Below are 9,705 nucleotides of genomic sequence, written 5' to 3'. Positions count from 1 at the left end.
GGGCCTTTTTCTTTTTATGTTCTTTTTGCCTTCTCTATTTTATCTCTTCCTTTTCATTTGATTTTTCTTCCTAGAGAAAACTTTATCTAAATCCAAACATGAATATTTTTGACTGTGCCTACATTTTATTTGGCTCTTCTGAGCATACATTTTCTGCACTTTATTTTCCATCTTGAATTTCAATTTGGTTTAAGATGAAATATGTTTGAAATCCAATTTGGAAAATTTGGCAAAAGGTCAAGCCTATTATTTGGACATATGGGATTCACTTTCTTGCCAAATAATTCAAATCCCCCCTTTTTTGTAAAAAATCCCTATTTGATTTTTGAATTGATTCCAACCAATCCACTCCAATCATTTAGGGAAATTTATTAGGGCTTGAATATCATCTAGGTCTTATTAAGGATAGCCTTATGCCCATTTTTTTAAATTTTCAACCTATTTTGGGATTCAAATTTATTCCCTAAACCTTGTAGGGTTCATTCTGTCTCCCCAAAATTTCAAACAAGGGTTTCAATGTGGCCATAAGGTCCTTGGCCCTCTAGGTGAATTCAAACAGAACAAACAAGTCAACCATTAAGAAAATTCCAAGGCAATATTTAGCTAGAGGATAACAAGCATAGGTTTTCCTAGAAAAAACTTTAATTACCTGTGAAATTTTTAACATACTAGATTTGGGAAAAATCTGGGATGTGACACTTTGGAAATTATATTGGATGGACTTTACCTCACAAATATCCTAGCCTAATGCAATAATGTTGCATTGATCACACATGTGGACAATATAGCATGGTCTGGCATAGAGCGTCCGCGTTTTATCCTTTTTGGTGAGACACATTGATAACCGTATGTTACGAAATGAAGGGAGGAGATGATCTGGGGGTGTTGGTGGAGTAGGGTTGGCAGTTTCACTATTTTAGGGAACCACGCCCCTTTTCCCCATTAAAACAACGCTTGCCGGGGCTGCATTTACACCACCGCTCCTCTTTCGCACACCAGATCTCCTCACCCTCAAGTTTTACACCAGTTTGGCTCACCGCCGCATCGCCTTCGCCGGAATCCGTCCACTCTCGCACTCATACGAGGTACGAATCACGCATCCACCCACTCTTCTCTTTGTTCTCCAAATCTTTGACGTGTTTGATGTGCGTTGTTCTTATGTCAGATTTTTTTGCGAAATCGTGCAGAGTGGATCTAGGATAGAAGTGGTTTTAAGGTTGAATACAAGTTCATTTTATGCCAGGTGGTGAGGCGCACTTTAATTTTTGTTATTATGATGCATTAATTTCATCCATGTGCTCACCACGACAAGGATTTTGGGGGCTAGGGTTTGGTCATGGAGGGGTGGGGTGGGAGGATGCGGGATCTGACCCCGCATGATGAAATTATGGTTGATCGGGAAGCGAAGTGGCTCGGTCTTTAGGTTCTAGTCTTGTAAAGTTCTATTTGTGAATTAGTAGAGTTGGGGGGAACAAAAGACACAAGATGATGCATGTTCGTGCGGTGGTTGGGGGAAGTGCTTGGGCGGGCGTACATGCATCTTGGTATTATCTAGCTATGATTTCTATCTGGACCCCCTTGGTGGTGAGCTGGACTTTATTATGATTCATCAATTTCATCTATGTGCTCACCACGACAAGGATTTTGGGGGCTAGGGTTTGGTCGGGGAGGGGTGGGGTGGGAGGATATGAGATCTGACCCCGCATGATGAAATTGTTGTTGATTGGGAAGCAGAGTGGCCCAGTCTTCAGTTTCTGGTCTTGTAAAGGAGTGTTTGCGAATTAGTAGAGTTAGGGGAACATGAGACACGAGATGATGCATGTTTGTGCAGTGGTTGGGGAAGTGCTTGGGCGGGCGGACATGCATCTTGGTATCATCTAGCCATGATTTCTATCTAGACCCCCCCTTGGTGACCCCCTACGGTTTTCTAATACTCCAATTTTTTTATTGATTTTCCTCTCGTTGAAGGAACATATATATGGTTTACAAGTTTTTTGATCTTACATGCATCTTTCCTTCTAACATTGCTGCAGGGGGCGATAGGTGTTGGAAACAAAAGAAGGAAGATTCTCATCTCCATAGCCCATCACCAAAGGTAATTAGTCTATGCACACAATTACTTCATCTGCATGCTTTATTCACATGTCTTTGGCAACTATTTGTGACATTAAATTAATTTCTAGTTCGCTTATGTGTGTCCTATTTTACATAGATTCCATGGCAATCTCTCCGGTACATCCCAACAATTTTTATTTGCTACTGATTTTGTGACTACGCATCATATATGACAACTTTTGTTGTCCACATATGGATTTCGTGTTACCTGGGAGACACATTTCACTTTTTTGGTAAAAAAATTCTATGAAACAGAATGTCATTCTCTACATATGCATGCATAACAACTTCTTTCCTGATTTTTTGGTCACACCATATCTCTCAAAACATTTGTAGTGTCCTCATTTTTTTTACATTCTCCCATGTGTGCATATTGTACATTTATCTCATGGCACCCCTTTGCAAAGGGGTGTCACTTTTTTCTTTCTTGAGGTGTGGATACATATTGACAACTTTCTTGTTCATAAATGGATTTATATATTTGTTTGGCGTGTGGAAAGTTTTGTTTACTTAACACTATAGGGCCAAGTTCCACAGCCAAATTTCCTTTCACGCCCCATGATTTTGCTGATTTTTCATGCACACCCTCTCCATTTTTGCATTTTCTTTGTCATTTGCAGCTACTTCATGTTGACAACTTAGACACTGAACATCCGTAACTTGAAATAAATATATCCCGTGAACCTTTCGTTGTATCCTCATGAAAAACAAGCTCATTTCTCAGATGATAAAGGTAGACATTGAGGTTGATGGCTCTTTCAACAATATGCACGCAGTTCAAGGAAATCTTTACACAATTAACATGGAAACTTATACTTATATGATAGTAGTTCATGCTCCCATGTCATGGCAACTTTAGTAGGGCCAAGTACTGGTGGTATCAACTTTTTTTGCTTGCACATGGTATGCTTGATGATAGGGTTTTCTAGTTTCTCTATGCAAACAAATTTTCCTCATCTTCTCTACTTTTCACTATTGGTCTATGAATGCCAATGAACTACATCTTCTTCTTATGCATAAACTACATCTTCTTCTGGGGCATATAGGGATTTAAGATATGGAATGATCTCAATACGACTCCTACTAGTTCTACCAAGGTACATTATTTGGTCTTATGTTCTTATCCATTTCCTTTGAGTGCACCATTCGACTATGTGCCATTTTGGAGTATGACCTTGCGTGTTTTCTTTTCCATCCTGGTATTTGTGTTTTTGGATATTGTGTGTGCAACTACGAAAATAACCACGACACATGGGAACTCTCACACACACCATATGGTCGTTTTATTTAGCAAAACATGGCAAACTTTCCTAGCATATGCATAACTGATTGGCATTAGAATGGAGGCAAACCTAATTGGCTTGTGTTGATGGCAATCTGACACATACTTATATGCTGACATTATACCACAAAACACATGTCAACTTTTAGATAACTACATGGCAACACTAGGTATCAACACATGACAACCTTTTGTTTCCTGGGTTCTCGAGGGAAATTAGAGGGGGTGAAAACTTATCACATGTGGATGGAAGCACTAGAGCATGATACATAGAAGTCTTTTCCATACATTTTTCATTTGACCCATGTTTTTATATGGAGGGTGGAACATTACCATAACCTTAGATTACCACTCCAAAGCACAAGGCATCACAATTTTCGTTCAACATTCATGTTTTTTTTACTTTGGAGATAGTGGGAGGGGGAATTGGTGTTGATGGATAGGTGTATCCCTGTGTCGCATGTACCGCAAGGGACATATATGCATAGGGACATGGGGGTTCAAGGGACCCATACATGGGAGACCGATTTAATGGAAGGTGACTTCCGAGGTTTCCTATAAAGGAAGTCAAGGCCTTTCAAAACTAGGGAAGAGTCCAATTCTTAGGGACAAGCATCACTACTGTGTGTGTGGGGGGGGGAGCTACCATATTTCACATATACCAGGTCGTCTGACACCACAGAGAAGAACCAAGATGTACACACATTGTAACCTGCCCATAGAAGCCACATCAATCCATGACATCCAGTCTAGATCGACCCCTAGAACTCGACGAGTTGCCTCCCAACTTGTCGAAACCCTCTTTGTAAATCTCCATTGTACTCTATATCAAGATTAATCCCATATAATTAAGCATGAGTGGAGCTATTAGCCCCCCCCCTCCCAAGGGGAAGGAGGGGCACTGAAATAATATGTGAGTCCCGTACCGCTAAGAGGTGCCAGGTGAAATTATCCTCGACAATTGCATGTGCCCTCTTCTCTGTTCTCTACAAGGATATCCCTATTGTGACAGGGGGCGGCTGGGGGTTGTACAAAGGAGAGGGAATCAGGTGGAGTGAGGGGGGGGGGCGCAGTACGGGAGAAACGATGTCGATGTTGTTTCACCGATGGGGTTTTAGGAGAAGCTATGGTGATCTATCAATACGAGAACCCGCAACACGTCAGATCGGGGAGGGAGAGGGGCGGGGTGGTTGGGGTGTTTTTCTGAAGGAGGAAGAAACTCGTCGTGGAGTCAGGATGAACCTAGACCGGTTTTAGATCTAGTGGCCCCGCGCTCACACTTGCTGGTTGAAGAGTTTGATCACAAGACTTCTCTCTATTGCCCGGTCATGGCGTAGCTCGCGGCTCGTTCTAGTGTGAATCATTTCTATCGCGCGTCGTTGTGCCAGGGGGACAACGAACCTACGTTCATGCCATATTTGTGTCCAATAACATACCCGCTTGAAACAGAGCAACTAAAAATTGCAGGAGTGGAAAAATCACAGGAATTCTGATGCCATTTAATTTGTTGAATAAGAAATTATGTTCAATTTGAGTTCTAACCTAAAACAGGGGAATGAAATATACATGAATTCATGACACAAGTTGGAAAAAACGAAAGATAAGACCACATATATGATTTCCAGCAAAGTTCCTAGGGATTTTCCAATTCATAAAAAATCTGGTGAAGCATTTCTTTATTCCGAATGATACCATAGGAACTATTTATATAGGTATTTAGTTCTCCCAATTCCTAACTTTTTCCTTTTTTATTAAACGAGGCCTAGAAGTAGGATAGAAAATCATTTTAATTGTTTAAAAAGGTCAGCATTAAAGCTCGTAAGCTCTGGTTAAGCCAGCCGGAAAAAAAACGGGTCGCAAGGTGCCGATAACTTTTGCCACTCTGGTTAAGCCACATCTCTGCACCAAAGCTCCCCTGTTTCCGCAAGCTTCAGGCCAAAGGTTCAGGCTGTAGGCAGGTGCGTCGTATAAATACTCTACCATCAAGTAGATTCTGCATGGACCTCCAGCTTTGGGCGCGCGTTCTGGCGCCGCTCCGCAGCTGGCCGGCACGTATGTACGGTGACCAAAAGGGCGACGAGATAAGTAACGCGGGGAAGGAGGCAGCTGCGACCGTGTGGGCCGCAGAGCTGACAAAACCCGGGGTGGAAGTAAGCAAGCAGCATGCAGGGGCACAGCTAGCTCTGCTCGCTCGTAGCTACCCGTTCCTTTCCATCCCAGCCTCGGAACTCGGAGCCCATCGCCCGTCTCGGAAGGATGGCGATGGCTCTGGAAAGCCCAACGTGCCGACGCGCCCGACACAGCCAACGCCAGGAGGCATGCCGCGAGCACGTATAAACAGCGCACGCACATGCGTCTCTCCCTCTCTCTCCAGTTAGTAAGGAGCGATGCTGCCTCCCGTTTCGCCACAGCTCCCTTCCCCACGCAACTGTACTATAAAAGTTTCGCTTCCTAGGCTCGGCTGCGGCGGTGTCCGAAGCTGATCTGCGCGGCGCTGCTAGCGCTCGCGGCCGGCGCGCGGCCGGCCGTCTCGGTGGGCTCTCCGGCGCTTTACCGGGAGGTGGAGGTACGTGCGTTTGTCGCTCTCGTTTCATTCGGAGCCGTCAACTTTGCTCTCGTTTCACCATGCCATCTCCATCGATCGTAGTAGCAGCGGCTTCGGCAACCTAACGCCTTTGTTTCCCCGCCGTTTCATTCATGTTCGGGGTCGGAACGGCGGGGGAATTCTTGGTGCCCGGCCGGGGGTGATTCTTGTGTAGCACCAGCAGTAAATAAATCTTGAACCGCCTTGGCTGCTGCTTAAGTGCTTATTATATGCTGCGAGGATCCGGTATTCCGGTAGGCTACCTTCTCATCATCTGAATCCTTCGAAATCGTGCAACCGCAAGCCAGTCTGTGCTTGCCTGCACGCGTTGTACTAGTCATAGCAGTTTCGCCTGGGGTGGCCATTGTTGGTGTGATGTGAGCTGAGGCATTCTTCTTCATATGCCCTCGAGAACCGTCGGGTTGCCGCTGAAAAGCGAGCCCGTGTCTTTTCCTTCAGACAGTGAGAAGTCATGTGTTATCATCCGTCGATTCTGTCTGATTCTTCTTTTCCATACCATAGCACCCTGTCTGATTTTTCTTTTCCACACCATCCTAGGGACGTCGGCTCTATCTGATTTTGCTTTTCCATGCCATCAGGTCGACTCTTGTCTGATTAATAACTGTCTTCTTTTTGAGTGAAGTCTGGTTAGTATCTGTCAGTATGACATTTTTTTAGAACACGAAGAGTCAGTATGAGATTAGTATCTGTCGCAAAATAAACACTATATTGCTGTATCTCTGGGCCTCTAACAGGCCCACTAGTGCAGGACAAATTCTGGGCCTAGATTCCCTCTAGATGGTCCAGGCCCAAAAATAAAAGGTAGACATGCATTTTCACGTGCATGACTGACTTTCTCAAAAAAGAAAAAAGAAGGAATGCATGACTGACTTTGCTATTTGTCACCTATCTATTTTTCCATTTTTGATGACACCACCTTTGTCACCTCTCTGAATTGAAGAGCACCGTGTCGTAAGACTCCTTATACTAATCCAACCCCCGAATTAGAAACGGCGATCTTGGCAGCATTAGGCAGTAGCAAACGGCCACACACGGTTTACTCATGTCCTTGTCTCTCACGCTAACGCGCGTAATGCTCAGTCGTCGGTACTGAGGCGTCTCGGCGGCGGCAGTTGCCGGCTAGCTATTGAATGAAACCAGCAGACCCCGCGAGTTCGTCTCGTATACCAGGCTTAACTCGCGGCCACGTTTGGCGCTTTGGCAGTACCCTATCTATCCAGTACGAGACGAACTATTTACTACTGTATCTATCTATCTATCTATCTATCTATCTATCTATCTATAGCTCACCGTTTTCTCACGTGAATTTAATAGCTATCTAATGCTTTAATTCATGCTTATCTCTTGCATGCTGCAGGCTATAAATAGGGAGCGTGGCGCACAAGACTGAACCACACACACCACAACCACCAAGCAAGAGCGTACGTAGACAGTGGTGAGGAGAGATAGGATGGCGTCGGAGATGAGCAAGGATGTGAAGTTCTCCGAGGAGGAAGTCACCTCACACCCGCGCGTTCTCGAAGGTGAGGAGCAGGCGGTTGCGCCGGCGCGGCAGTCTTCCATCTTCGCGCTGACGCTGGACGAGCTGCAATACTCGGTGTGCGAGGCAGGGCGCAATTTTGGGTCCATGAACATGGACGAGTTCATGAGCAACATATGGAATGCCAAGGAGTAGCAGCGACCGGCGGTGGCTTGGTGGGCATGGAGGTGGCTCCTGTGGTAGGTGCTGGTGGGGGCGGAGGTGGCCTTGATGCAGGAGGAAGCAACCTAGCCCGGCAGGAGTCGTTCTCCTTGCCTCCCCCGCTGTGCCGGAAGACGGTGGAGGAGGTGTGGGCTGAGATCAACAGGGAGCCCCGCCCGGTGCATGCCCAGCCTCAGGCCGCGCGACCCTCACAGCAGCCTCCTGTCCACCCATCGGTTCCGGCCAACGACCGGCAGGGGACCCTAGGCGAGTTGACGTTGGAGCAGTTCCTTGTCAAGGCCGGCGTGGTCCGGGGATCTGGCGCCGGCGGCCAGGCGCCTGTGCCGGTCGGCATGGTCCATGGACAGATGAACCCCGCGCAACAGGGGCAGCAGCCTGGCCCAATGATGTACCCAATTGCACCAGCCAATGGCATGTTCCCGGTGATGGGCGACGGCATGGGGTTCATCCCCAATGGGTACGCAGGGATGGTTGTGGTGCCGCCGCCACCACCTCCTCAAGGTGGGGTGGTGGGTATCGTGAGCCCCGGGTCGTCGGACGGGAGGAGCGCCATGACGCAGGCTGACATGATGAACTGCATGGGCGAAGGAGCGATGATGGAGAATGGCGGCACCCGGAAACGCGGTGCCTCAGAGGATCAGTCTTGCGAGAGAAGCATCGAGCGCCGCCACCGCCGCATGATCAAGAACCGTGAGTCAGCGGCACGATCGCGTGCTAGGAAGCAGGTACTTACCTTGCTGCCAAAATTGTTGGTTTTTATGCAATGCTATTTCTGTAACGGTGGTAACAATGTTGGTGACACCTACACTACCTGTCTTTCTAAATCCTACAGGCTTATACCGTGGAGCTTGAAGCTGAACTGAACCACCTCAAGGAGGAGAACGCTCGTCTGAAAGCCGAGGAGGTACAGAGCTGCTGACCAGTGAAAACCATGAGAAAATTCAGTTTTCATATGCTTTTCAGTTCTTACCATTACTAAACTGTTTCATTGTTTTGTTGCAGAAGACAATTCTGCTGACCAAGAAACAAATGGTATGTACAGTTTCCAACCATCACCTGGCAATCCTCCTACACTCGCCCCCACTTGCCAATTGCTTGTAACAAATCCACTGTTATTGCTAAGTCTTAAAATAGTCAATGCGTGCATGCTGATGGAAACGCCTTGTGGCGGCGATCTTTTTTTACAGCTGGTGGAGAAAATGATAGAACAGTCCAAAGAGAACGTGAACGCCAAGAAGGGTGCCCCCCTCTCGCGGCATTGCGGCAGCTGCATCTGGTGAAAGGTGACCCGCCATCCAGCTTCCATAGCCGTGCTCGCAGGAGGATGAGGAGGAATTGTGGTGTTTAAGCGGGGTCGTATAGTAATTTACTAGTAGTACCTAAAACCATAAGGACCCGAATGTCAGTGTTTATCTGGTCAAGCAAGTGAACTTTGTTGTTGTTACTGTTCATAGGTATATGGGTTTGTCAGAACTTCAGACAAATGGAACAAAAGAAGATTAGCAATATGTTGATGTGTACTCGCGCTTTAATATGATGTGATGCAATGCATGTGGTCCATTTCTGGTGTGTGTCTGTGTGTGTGGGTGGGTGGGGGGGGGGGGGGGGGGGGGGAATCATTTCGGTCTACTTGTCTCGAACGTGATTCCTATATACATGATCATACCTAGATATTCTCATAACTATGCTCAATTCTATCCATTGCTCGACAGTAATTCGTTTACCCACCGTAATACTTATGCTCTTGAGAGAAGCCACTAGTGAAACCTATGGCCCCCGGGTCTATCTTCCATCATATTAATCTTCAAATACTTAGTTATTTCAATTTCCTTTTATTTTACTTTGCATCTTTATTTATCTTTATCATAAAAATACCAAAAATATTATCTTATCCTATCTATCAGATCTCACTCTCGTAAGTGACCGTGAAGGGATTGATAACCCCTTTTTCACGTTGGTTGCGAGGTTCTTATTTGTTTGTGTAGGTGCGTGGGACTTGAG

At 46.0% G+C, this 9,705-nt stretch overlaps 1 pseudogene; it reads left to right on the top strand.

Annotated features, from left to right (window-relative positions):
- The first annotated feature begins 962 nt into the window (after positions 1-962).
- LOC125530708 lies at positions 963-9,264 on the top strand (annotated as a pseudogene).
- Positions 9,265-9,705: the final 441 nt, after the last annotated feature.

The sequence above is a fragment of the Triticum urartu genome, unplaced genomic scaffold (genome assembly GCF_003073215.2).
Source record: "Triticum urartu cultivar G1812 unplaced genomic scaffold, Tu2.1 TuUngrouped_contig_6505, whole genome shotgun sequence".
In the NCBI taxonomy this organism is placed as follows: Eukaryota; Viridiplantae; Streptophyta; class Magnoliopsida; order Poales; family Poaceae; genus Triticum; species Triticum urartu.
Note: the sequence above shows the minus strand (reverse complement) of the source record. Positions and strands in the feature narration are given on the sequence as shown.